Source organism: Bufo gargarizans, chromosome 7, assembly GCF_014858855.1.
Source record: "Bufo gargarizans isolate SCDJY-AF-19 chromosome 7, ASM1485885v1, whole genome shotgun sequence".
Lineage (NCBI taxonomy): Eukaryota > Metazoa > Chordata > Amphibia > Anura > Bufonidae > Bufo > Bufo gargarizans.
In genome coordinates, this window is record NC_058086.1 from 71,567,441 (window position 1) to 71,580,852 (window position 13,412).

General features: G+C 42.3%; 1 protein-coding gene across 1 annotated transcript in view; it reads left to right on the forward strand.

Moving 5' to 3' along the window:
* Nucleotides 1–481: 481 nt before the first annotated feature.
* HRH1 (histamine receptor H1) overlaps nucleotides 482–13,412 on the forward strand; it is a 294,062-nt gene continuing 281,131 nt past the window's right edge. The window contains exon 1 of the mRNA XM_044301378.1: nucleotides 482–744. The gene's annotated coding sequence lies outside the window, so the exon portion shown is untranslated. The remainder of the gene's footprint in view (nucleotides 745–13,412) is intronic.

Consider the following 13,412-nt stretch of genomic DNA (forward strand, 5'->3'; position numbering starts at 1 on the left):
ATTTACTAAAACGGACAAAATATAAATGGTGGAAGATCCAAACGAGAGAGATTCTAATAATGACATAATATCTGGATAAATTTCTATTTAACCCGTTTCATAATATATTTCTAAACCTACTGTTTGCCGCTTTTCTGACGATGCTGTCCAGTAGCTCACCTTGTTTCATTTGGAACATGTAATGATTAATCTGGCTCCTTCATTACAGCTTGAACAGGCATGATGGAAGACTATTTTCAGGAAATCCCTGTGATTTCAGCCTAATAAGGGAACACAATAAGCAGAAGAGATGGCAAATGATATGTAAAGCAAATAGTAGGATGAGTGTGTGTGGGGGGGGGGGGGGGCAATGGGAGGGGGATACTCCAGAATCAGTGGGATCTGATATCCTTTGAGAACTGTGTAGAATAATTTTCTATCACGGAGGGTTTCAACAGTTGTCAAGAAAAGGGAGGGAGGGAGAGCAGACTCAGAGGTAGCTGCATCATTACACACACACACAAAGGCAGAAGAGAAAGATGGACCAGACGAGAGGACACAGGGAAGGAGAACATGTATGAATCCCTTTTTCCGTCTCTCCAGGAAGATCGTATTTTTCCATTTTTATCTTATTTCGACATTTTGCTAATCTCTAGCCCTTGAGTCAATGACCAGTGATCTGTGACATCTCCAAAAATAATGTTTTAGTGGATGCAAAAGAAGCAACTGGACCCCGGGAGGAATTTTAACAACTTATAAAAACTGGTGAGTGATTGAACTTTATATGTGTAGAGCTAATAGAAGCTAAACGCAGAAGAGAATGCTTTGTCGGAGAGAGTTTTACTGGATACTTTTGCAGATGCTGCACAATGTTGTTCTGAAACTTTCATTATTCTGAAAATTTTGCAGCTTGAGACTATTGTTTTGCACAGTTCCAGGGGATCTGGAGATGTGTTATGTATGGTTTTCCACAGGGCGAGAGGACGAATCTTCCAAATAATTGTACCATGAACGATAAAACATCAGGGGACGCACATGCTAGAGATAAACATCTGTCCTGATGTAGCAGAGCTGAATTTATGTGGGGCTTTATTTAGCATGTCATAAAAAAAATGTAACAGGTTCACCTGCATTGGTATGTAACACTACAGGTGAAAAACTTAGCTCTGCTACATCTGAACAGAAAATATATAAATAAAGCAGTATTGCCTATTTTTTTGTTCTAAAATATGACCTTAAAAGGATTTTTTTCCAACAGTCTAGACCTTTGCCTTAGGGCTCATGCACATGAACATATTTTATTTCCGTGTCCGGAAGGTTTTTTTTGCGGACCGTATGCGGAACCATTAATTCCAAAGGGTCCGCAAATAAAAACAGAATTTACTCTGTGTGCATTCCATTTCCGTATGTCTGTATTTTCGTTCTGCAAAAAAATTGAACATATCCTATTATTGTCCAAATTACGGATAGTGCTGTTCTATTAGGGGCCAGCTGTTCTGTTCCGCAAAATACGGAACACACACACGGACGTCATCCGTATTTTTTTGGGATGAGTTTTTTCGGACTGCAAAATACATACGGTCGTGTGCATGAGCCCTTAGTGTCAGGCTGAAGAAGTATCTGAGTTCATGTTATCTGAAGATTAACTATATATATAAAGTACTGAATGATCTTCAGCCTGTGAATTAGTCATCAAAAATAATCTTACTTTGTAGGTCATATTTGTACAAAAAATTCTAATTTGATGACTCTTAAGCCCAAGATCCCAGCCCCCCCTTCTACCCATATCATCATTCGCATGAGGTCTATGGAGCCAAGTCCTGGAGTACTGGTAATTTAGCTGCTTTACTGCTTACTAAGCCATCAGTGAGCATCATTCCATGACAAAACTCTTAAAGGGAACCTGAACATGGTGTCTCAGCTGCAGACATAAGAATATAAAGCAGGAAGAGCTGAACAGATTCATGTACATTGGTCCCTCATGTTGTAATATTAGTTAACATACTTATCGCCCATAAGACTCATCTAGGTTTTACAGCAGGAAAATAAGTAAGGAAAACATTATCCTTCATTAGACCTCTCAATGCTAATCAGACCTTAGCTCAGAGCCCCAAAATCAGACCTCAGCTCAAGTCTCCAACGTTAATCAGACTTCAGCTCAGAGCTCCAATTAGACCCCCAATGTTAATAAGACCCCCATTCAGACCTCAGATCAGATCTTAATGTGAATGTCCCCCCAATTAGATCTTAGATCAGAGCCCCAATGTGAATAAGACCCCCCCATTCAGACCTCAGATTAGACCCTAATGTGAATGACTCTTATTTAGACCTCAGTTCAGACCCTCACGCTCAGAACAGACAAAAGAAACTAACTTAGCTCTCCTCTCTTGCCGCACCTGCTCCTATCATCCAGCGCTCTTCCTGGTCTTCCGGTGGCTCTGTGGTGTTACCCGATCTTGCACAGCGTGAAGTCACAGAGCACCAATGTCCTCACTCTGTGCACAGGTCACAGCATAGCATGAGGATCCTGCAGGAAAAGACCATGAAGCAGTGAGTACAGAGCTTGGGAAGCACTGCATTCACTGATTCCCAGTCCTCCTGAACTAATGAGTGCTTCCATAATTGAAGAGATCATTAGTAGTCGCCCCATAAAACACACTGAACAACAAGTGCATCTTATACCGTGAAAAATTCTGGAATTGGTTTCAGAACGACCGTTGTATGTTGAACTGGAGTCCATAACTCTATGGAACACTAGTAATTAGTTCCAAAGTCCCAAAATGTCATCTCAAGGTAAGAGAAAAGGAAAGTTTAAGAAAAAATAAGCAGATAAATAAGACAGATAAAGCAAGTCCTTGCATATAACAGTCAGAAATAGGCGGTGGAAGCTGTAAATCACTGAGGAGGACAGGAGCTTCTTTGGGTTCTATATAGCACACAGTGTACCAGAAAAAAAAAAACAGAGCCACCAATATTGGACATCCAAAGGAAGCAGCTCATTGTGGTACAGACTGGGGGCAATACAGGACATGTAGTACCTCACTGTACTGTGAAGGAGAGCTACCAGTCAACCAGTGCAAGTGTTTTACCAGAAGAATGGACATATTGATTGGTTATCCATAAAGAATAAATCAAGTCAACTGGACGTACTGTAGATTTCTTGAAAACGTTTCACTAATTCTTCCAACGAGCTTTCTCAATTCTGAGTGACTGTACAAAAATTCTGGGAATAAATAAGTAACTGAATCAACATATGGTAATTATACCCAGCATTGGGTCAAAGGTGTTATAATTACCAGATGTTGATTCATATTTATTCCCAGAATTTTTGTACAGTCACTCAGAATTGAGAAAGCTTGTTGGAAGAACAAGTGAAACGTTTTCCAGAAATTTACAGTAAGTCCAGTTGCCTTGATTTATTCTTTACAGATATACCATGACCTGGATAAATGAGAACCTCCACAGACATATTGATTGGTTGTATCTGAGTCTGAGGCATTGTATGTTGAGTCTAGTTTCAACTCATGATGGTCCAGGAAATAAAATATTGTATTCTGAGACCATCGTATGTTGATGGACCACTGTATAGATTTGTGAGTAGATGTTTACTATAACTTGTATCTCATTTAAACTCTTACTGGTCCTATCAGTGATTGACAGCCTTCCCACTATGACGGTGTATACAGAGGTAGCTGTCAATCACTGATAGGACCGCCTCTTGGACTTCAAAGCCCAGAATGAGCAGGAATATAAATGAATTAAACACAAGTTTTACTGATTATTTTACTATAAGACTATATATCAATCTGCTCAGCTCCTCCTGCTCTATAACATGCTACTGGCAAATTACAATGCATTTTCATGGTGACAGTTTCCCTTTAATCCTGTGTAGCTGGCATTACACTAATTTGGAATCAATGTTAAGAAGTGACAACCTTGTTTATTTCATGCCAGTCACGGAGAAGCTAATGCAGCTCCGAGGAAGCGCTAAAGTGGATTCCAGAATTTGACTTCCCAGATTTATGGCTTGTAGAGGTGAGGTTAATCTTGGGCTTACAACCACTGAAACATGAATTTGGAATGAAGTAGCAAAACATGCTGCAAATCAAAATTCTGCATGAATTCCTTAAGGAGGACCTATCACCATGAAAATGCAGTCTGCAGAGAGCATGATATAGAGCAGGAGGAGCTGAGCCGACTGATGATTAGTTTTGTGTGAAAAGATTCAGTAAAATGTATAATTTATACATTTATATTTATACAACTTTCTGACATCAGTTTTACACGGGGGAAGTTTTATCAGTGATTGATAGCACTCCTTGTGTAAGTGTGTATACAGATAGCTGTCAGTCACTGATAGCTGTGCATGAGGGTAGTCTTAGGCATCGGTCAGCAGATTTATACCTACTGTATGAAACTGGCTGACCTGTTGCATGTGCGCTTGGCATATGAAGGCATAGGTGTTGGCCCCATGTTCATATGTGCCTGCATTGCTGAGAAAAAATACGTTTAAATACCTCTAGAAGCAAACAACATGAAAGGGGCATGGCAGTTGCAGAGAGAGCTGAGTCTATAGGTGTAATGGCAAATCCCTGTTGCTCCTAGAGGCTCATTTGCATATATTAGAACTTTTTCACAGTGATGGGGGAACTTATGGATATGGGACCAACACAGATGCCTTCAGCTGCCAAGCGCACATGTAACAGGTCAGTGGCATGTCTGTAAAAGTGGCCCCTAAAAAGTGGTAGTCAGGTCCAAATTGACAGAAGGCTGGCAAAATAAGTAAAATACCACAAAATATCACCCCAGCAAGGCCAAATACCACAGTGCAGCACAAAAATAATGCCTCAGTGCAACCAAATACCACAGTGCAGCACAAAACACTGCTGCCTTGGCAGCAGTATTCAACTGTATCTCCATTCTAATGACGATGATGAATTAATGCTCAGAGCATCAGAACTTTATGTACCCAGCAATTGGCCATGAGGAGGTCTCAGGTGGCCCCCTGGGCATCATCCCACTAGGAAATTTCCCTGTAGGTCCTATGGCCAGTCCGCCCCTGGTGGTGCGGTAGATTGTGGCAAATATTTCATACATGCCCCACTTTTTTTATAGAATAAAAATGAGAGATCTTTACCTTTAAGACAATGGTGCACATGCAGAATACTTCTGAACGGTTATGACTATCCGACAATGTATGATAAATACATGTAGTGTGTGTCAACTGGTATAAATGTGCAACTTTGCCACTATCTTTTACCATACTGTATAACAGGGGCAATTGGCCATAGATCTTACAGGGAAATTTCCTGGTGGGCTGATGCCCAGGAGGTCACCTGGGCCCTCCTCAAGGCTGGCCAGTGGAACATTTTGGGGATGTATTTTGTGCTGCTGGCAGTATTTTATAATGGACTGTGTTATTTGGTTCTGTTGGGGTGATATAATGTGCCACAATATGGTATTGCTGGCCCTGCTTTCCATCAATATGGACCGTGCTACAAAATGGGGCCACTTTTAGTATTTTATCCAGGGCCACTTTAAGCTCCCAGTGTGCCCCTGCCGTATGTATTAGCATCACAGGAGTCTATTGATACATATGCCCCACTACGGACTATTGCTATTACAGACTGTGCTTATTAGATATTATAATTTAAGATCCTGTCTTTTTCTGGGGAACCTTTTGCCAAGAATATATAATCAGAAGAACAGTTCCGCCTTGGTTCCTTATGTTTTAGAGACAATAATAGTCAGCCCATTACAAACCTCACTTGGCTTTACAGAGAATAATCCTCCGGATGCATAAGGGTCCGGCTACGCAGCCAGGTTTCTGCATGTAGTTTTGGAAGCCAAAACCAGGAGTGAATTCAAAAAGCAGGAAACATCATATCTATCCTTAATATTTTCTCTCCTTTTAAGATCCACTCCTGATTTTGGATTTCAAAACTGTATGCAGAAACCTGACCATGTGGTCGTACCCTAATACATTCTTATTGAGCCATAGAGGTGGTTTAACGCTTTATAATTTAAAGGGGTTGTCCGGGTTCAGAGCAGATCTAGTGATGTAGTAGGCTCTTCATGGGAACTGCTAAGTGAAGGCTTCCTGTAAAACAGATAGGACAGTGATAAAGCCTGTACGTCAAAGCTGGTGAAAAAACAAGCCCTTTCCCTGCACGATCCATGCTCCTATGCTCATGTCAGAGGGGCCAGGGGGGCTGAAAATAGGGATATGTCCGGGTTCAGCCCTGAACCCGAACAACCCCTCTAACTCCAATCATTTCAAAATGTTAAATCAATAAAACTGTTATATTCTAAGAATCGACATGCCATTCACCCAATTCCTGCTGTGGAAAAAGGTCACCTTCACACTTTGTGGAATATGCGCGGCTTTAAATACAGTACCAGTATGTACACTTTGCGGATTGTTTCCATGTGGAAATTGACCTGCCGTGTGGATTTCAAGATCTGCAGCATGTCAATTATGTTTCTAGTTTTTCAATGGAAGTGTGAGATCGGCAGCAACATCTCATCTAATGCAGCAGAAACTCACAAAAATCTGCACAGAAATTTATGTGGATCTTATGTGCGTTCACCTGCACCCATGCAGAAGGCCAAATTGAAGAGAAAACAGACACAAGTTGTACCAGTGTAAAAACCATACTGTGACCACCAATTCTAAGATCACAAAACCAAAGATGAAAGATGATTTTAGAGGGGTCTAGAAGTTATGGGGGACTTTAGATGAACTGAGATGCTATCACTTGATGTAAGCACAAGCCATGAAGAGATACTGATGCCAACATTTACTGCGGTGGTTACATTCTGGTGTTCTCATGGACGCCTTGTGTAGATCCAAATCATCAAGTATACCCCCACCCCTCTAAATTAGCTTTAAAGAGCTTCTGTCAGCAGGATCACTCCTAAAAACAGACCTACTGTATGCTAGGGATAATCCTGCTGATTGAAAATCTACCTCTCTTGTTACAATCCATGGCCACAATTATGAGAAATCAGCTGTTTATTATTTATGTTAATGAAGGCTTTAGTGCACTGTGGGTCAGGCCCTAGCCCTTCGGAACACCTCAGAATCTACTCTTTCTAACATAGCCATTCCCCCTTTTCGTGACTGTCAAGGCCAGACATCCTCTCTCCTCTTGCTGGTCCTGTAACCTTTAATTGGTGCATGTGCAGTACATCTTTGTTGGCTTTCCCCCGATGCTGAGATGCCAAGTGCTCATGTGCAGACTGAAAACCCAATGGCATGGAATTACAGGGCCAGTCAAGAGGACAGAGAGCATGCCTGACCTTGTAAGTCAAGGGGAGTGGCTAAGGGTAGAACGTGGAGGAGTTTAGGTGCTCCAAGGGCTTAAGCTCTCCTCTTGTTCACTGAAGCCCTCATAAGCCTAATTAATAAATGGCTGATTTCTCATAAACTTGGTCACAGATTTTAACAAGAAAGGTATCTTTTTAATCAGCAGAGTCTACCCAACTAGGCAGTATGCAATGCTATTTAATAGTGGCAGCTATGTGTTGGCATATAAGAGGGCACTGGATCTGAATCCAACTGAGGTCTTCCTGACTAGAGTTGAGCGGACACCTGGATCTTTGGGTTCGCCGGATTTGGCCGAACTTCAGGTCAAAGTTTGGGTTCGGTACCCGAACTTGACCTGAACTTGACCCCGAACCCGGACCATATTAAAGTCAATAGGAACCCGAACTTCACTTTATTATTTTCCGTTATAACTACAGTTAAGCGAACCCGAACTGTAAAGTGGGCAGTGCGCCCCCCCAATATTAAAATCATTGGTGGGCAGCGCGCTCTCCTCAGTATTAAAATCATTGGTGGGCAGTGCGCGCTGCCCCCTCCTGTATTAAAATCATTGGTGGGCAGTGCGCCCTCCCCATCATTGGTGGCAGCGGCAGTTCCAATCGGAGTCCCAGCAGTGAAATGCTGTGGCTCCGATCAATTACCATGGCTGCCAGGACGCTACTGACGTCCTGTCTGCCATGTTCAGTTATTCAGCAGTATCATACTTACATGCGCTGTGGCAATACGCTGCACAGACATGCGAGTTACAAGAAGGAGCGACGGGCGGCCACAGCGCATGCAAGTATAATGCTGCTAAATAACTGAACATGGCAGACAGGACGTCAGTAGCATCCTGGCTGCCATGGTAACCAATCGGAGCCCCAGCATTACACTGGTGGGACTCCGATCGGAACTGCCGCTGCCACTAATGATGGGGGAGGGGGAGGGTGCACTGCCCACCAATGATTTTAATACCGGGGAGGGCGCCCTGCCCACCAATGATTTTAATACCTGGGAGGGGGGCACTGCCCACCAATGATTTTAATACTGGGGAGGGGGGAGGCCGCACTGCCCACCAATGCAAACATTGTAGAAACATTCCCGGCACCTGACCTCTGACAGGGAGCTGCCGCTGCGCACTTAACCCCTCAGGTGCCGCGGATGGCAGCGCTCTGTCAGAGGTGCGTCCTCATCACCATGGGAATGCCTCAGGTTTAGAATATACCATCGGATCTGAGTTTTCTCCAATCTGATGCTATATTTTAACTTCAAGCGTCCCTATTACCATGGGAGCGCCTCTGTGTTAGAATTTACCATCGGGACGGAGTTTTCTTCAATTCGATGGTATATTTTAACTTCAAGCGTCCCCATCATCATGGGAACACCTCTGTATTAGAATAAAGTAACCCAAACACCAAACCCGGACTTCAGTGAAAAAATCCTAGTTCGGGTCCGTGTACTAAAAACCGTAAAGTTCGGTACAAACCCGAATTTTAAATGAACTTGGGTTCACTTAACTCTATTCCTGACCCTGAACATAAAATGTGGTCAGTAGAATTTTTTATTTCAGCTTTTGAGATCTCTTACCTTACATACAATATGTTACTTCTAAGCCCCCACAGGACTTAAAAAATATCTCAAAGTCAACTATATGCTAATTCCAGATAATTCAATTTGATACATTGATTAATATTTCAAACTTTGTGATTTCTGAAGATGGCTCTACACGCCAGAAAAAAAAAAAAGATCATAACGTCTTCTATACCATTACACAGAGACGCTCTAAACATTTGCTCTGAAAGGTCTTCTCCCCTGGGGAATATATGATTTATTAAGCCCATGAACACACTGAGCTCTGCCAGATATGTCATAATACGGCAAATATGTTTGTTTTCCTCCCACACCAGGCACTGGAACACAGAAATTGTTTGAGCGTTTCCCACCATTCACTTCACAGAAATTGTTTACTGCAGACTTTAAATAAGTTCAGCCTTATGCTCTGGTCCTCATTATCTTACGGACTCTGGCTTCTGAGATGTGTAATTGTGCATAATATTGCTTTAGACAACAGCTTCAAGGACCAGAAAAATTAAATTCTTCACTGCCATAAGCCCTTAGGAGGGATATTAGAAAACGGATATTAATGGAAGACGCACAGTTGGAAAACTTCTTTGTTTGTAATGTACATGAGGTAAATAACAGTGCCGTTAATTTTCATGACTCATCAGCTCCGTTCCTTCATTTTACCTCGTGACTGGCTCTTACAATGGAGGAATCAGGAATAATGCGCTCGGTGAGAAAATTAACAGCCTTACTATTTGCTTGAAGGCAAATTAAAATGAGAGGGAAGAATATTTTTTTCCCATAGTGCCTATTTAACCATGTAAGCATAGTAGACTGGATAAGATTAGACTGGTCCACCATAGAACAAGAGGATCAACTGCAACCCCAATTCCCAAAAAGTTTGCCCGCTGTGTAAAATGTAAATAAATGTTAATACATATCAGATGCTGAAAGCGAGACATTTTGTCATTGCATGAAAAAAAAAAAAGATCTTGATGACAGCAACGCATCTCCCAAAAGTTGGGACAGGTAATGTCTACCATTGGGTAACATACCCTCTTCTTTCAGTCTGTAATCATCTGGGAAGTGTGGAGACCTATTGCTGGAGTTTTGGGAGAGGATTGTTGCACTATTCTTGTCTGATATAGCTGCTCAACAGTCCTGGGCCATTTTTGCCGGATTTTTGATGTGCCAAATGTTTTTTTAAAGAAAATTTATTATGTTTTATCATATTAATCATATACTAATACAGACATCAAATAAAGTCAATATCATCTACAGTTAAAGACAAGTTACATAGAACAAAGCAAAGCAAATAACTCTATGCCCATAATCCTATAACCATGAATTACTCTTTCTACTCTCTATATTTCTCATCAGCTCGTGAGTGAGAGTTAATAAGTGTAATTGGATATACCTATCTTAAGCCTCTTTCACACTTGCGTTGTCCGGATCCGGCGTGTACTCCACTTGCCGGAATTACACGCCGGATCCGGAAAAACGCAAGTGAACTGAAAGCATTTGATCCGTCTTCAAAATGCGTTCAGTGTTACTATGGCAGCCAGGACGCTATTAAAGTCCTGGTTGCCATAGTAGTAGTGGGGAGCGGGGGAGCACTATACTTACAGTCCGTGCGGCTCCCGGGGCGCTCCAGAATGACGTCAGAGCTCCCCATGCGCATGGATGACGTGATCCATGTGATCACGTGATCCATGAGCGTGGGGCGCCCCGACGTCACTCTGGAGCGCCCCAGGAGCCGCACGGACGGTAAGTATACTGCTTCCCCGCCCCCCACTACACTTTACCATGGCTGCCAAGACTTTAGCGTCCCGGCAGCCATGGTAACTATTCAGAGAAAGCTAAACGTCGGATCCGGCAATGCGCCGAAATGACGTTTAGCTTAAGGCCGGATCCAGGATTTTTGGCCGGAGCAAAAAGCGCAGCATGCTGCGGTATTTTCTCCGGCAAAAAAACGTTACGGTCCTGAACTGAAGACATCCTGATGCATCCTGAACGGATTTCTTTCCATTCAGAATGCATTAGGATAAAACTGATCAGGATTCTTCCGGCATAGAGCCCCGACGACGGAACTCTATGCCGGAAGAAAAGAACGCAGGTGTGAAAGAGCCCTTAGATGATTGGTTCCTAAGCTAAGTGATTTTGAAGAGTCCCCTTAGGTTGCCTTTTTTGTCTTTCCTTAAAGACAGCTGAGTTAAGATGAATGGCTGCATGATTTGTTCGAGTAGAAGAAAGGAACATCCCTCGGCCCAAGGAACCAACCAGATGCGAATGGAGAATCTTCAGATGTATTTATTGCAAACTTACTACGCGTTTTGGGGGCCACATCCCCTTCATCAGGTGAATAGTGTTGCAACATTGAGTTTGCAATAAATACATCTGAAGATTCTCTATTAGCATCTGGTTGGTTTCTTGCGCCGAGGGATGTTTCTTTCTTCTACTTTGTATTAATCCTCTGTGAGGGCCCAGGCACACTGATCTGAGGAGACCTACATCCGTGGCTGCATTCCTACCTTTTTCATTGGGGATTGATTTTATTCCCGACACGCCATCAATAGTGTTGTGCCTATCATTTGCACATTTACGTAAGGTGACCCTCCAATTTGGAGTATATTTTAATTTTTCCATACGTTTTTACCCTATGGTGCGCCATGGCTTTTTGTTTATATAGTAAACATACGCTTGAATATTTGTTCGAGCTCTGAGACATCACAATAATGAGTTAACAATAGTCTTCATTTACCAATCTCTTAAATGTTTTCTATTGAATAAAAAGTGTGGACTGCAGGCAGGTCAGGTCAGCACCCGGACTCTTCTTTTGCAAAGCCATGCTGCTGTGATGGATGCAGCATGTGGTTTAGCATTGTCTTGCTGAAATATGCAAGGCATTGCCTGAAAGAGATGTTGTTTGGATGGGAGCATATGTTGTTCTAAAACCTCTATATACTGTTCAGCATTAATAGTGCCTTTCCAGATGTGTAAGCTGTCCACACCATAGGGGATAGTGCAGCTCCGTACCATTAGAGATGTAGGATTTTGAACTGTGTGCTGGTAGCAAGCTGGATGGTACTTCTTCTCTTGAGTCCACAACACACGGCGGCTGTGGTTTCCAAAAAGAATTTCAGATTTTGATTCATCTGACCACAGAACAATTTTCCATCATGCCTCTGTCCATTTTAAATAAGCTTTGGCCCAGAGAAGAAGGCGGTGTTTCTGGGTCGTGTTGACATATACATAATAACATAGTATATAAGGCCGAAAAAAGACATATGTCCATCCAGTTCGGCCTGTTATCCAGCAGGTTGATCCAGAGGAAGGCAAAAAAAAACTGAGGTAGAAGACAATTTTCCCCACTTAAGGGGAAAAAAATTCCTTCCCGACTCCATTCAGGCAATCAGATAACTCCCTGGATCAACGACCCCGCTCTAGTAGCTATAGCCTGTAATATTATTACACTCCAGAAATACATCCAGGCCCAGCTTGAACTCTTTTAGTGAACTTACCATCACCACCTCCTCAGGCAAAGAGTTCCATAGTGTCACTGCTCTTACCGAAAAGAGTCCTCTTCTATGTTTGTGTACAAACCTTCTTTCCTCCAGGAAAGTAATTAAATCTCCCCTCAGTCATCTTTTTTCTAAAGTGTATAACCCTCATTTTGATAATCTTTCAGGGTACTGTAATTCCCTCATTCCTGTATTTGCTTTAGTTGCCCTCCTCTGAACCCTCTCCAGCTCTGCTATGTCTGACTTGTTGACAGGAGACCAGAACTGTACACAGTACTCAATGTGTGGCCTGACTAGTGATTTGTAAAGTGGTAGGAATATGTTCTCATCACGGGCATCTATGCCCCTTTTGATGCAACCCATTATCTTATTGGCCTTGGCAGCAGCTGCCTGACACTGGTTTCTACAGCTTAGTTTGCTGTTCACTAAAATTCCTAGGTCCTTTTCCATGTCAGTGTTACCCAGTGTTTTACTATTTAGTATGTATGGGTGACTTGTATTATTCCTATCCATGTGCATAACCTTACATTTGTCAGTGTTAAATCTCATCTGCCACTTCTCTGCCCAAGCCTCCAATCTATCCAGATCCCTCTGTAGCAGTATACTGTCCTCTTACGTGTTAATTACTTTAAAGAGTTTAGTGTAATCTGCAAAAATGTATATTTTACTGTGCAAAACTTCTAAAAGATCATTAATAAATATATTGAAGAGGATAGGGCCCAGTACTGACCCCTGAGGTACTCCACTAGGGACAGTGGCCCAATCTGAGTGTGTACCATTAATAACCACCCTCTGTCTTCTATCACTGAGCCAGTTACTTACTCACATACAGACGTTTTATCCCAGTCCAAGCATTCTCATTTTATATACTAAACTTTTATGCGGTACAGTGTCAAATGCTTTGGAGAAGTCCAGATATACGGCATCCATTGATTCACAGCGGTCAAGTGTAGAACTTACCTCCTCACAGAAACTAATTAAATCAGTTTGACATGACCTATCCCTCATGAAGCCATGTTGAAATGGCGTTATTTGCTTACTTT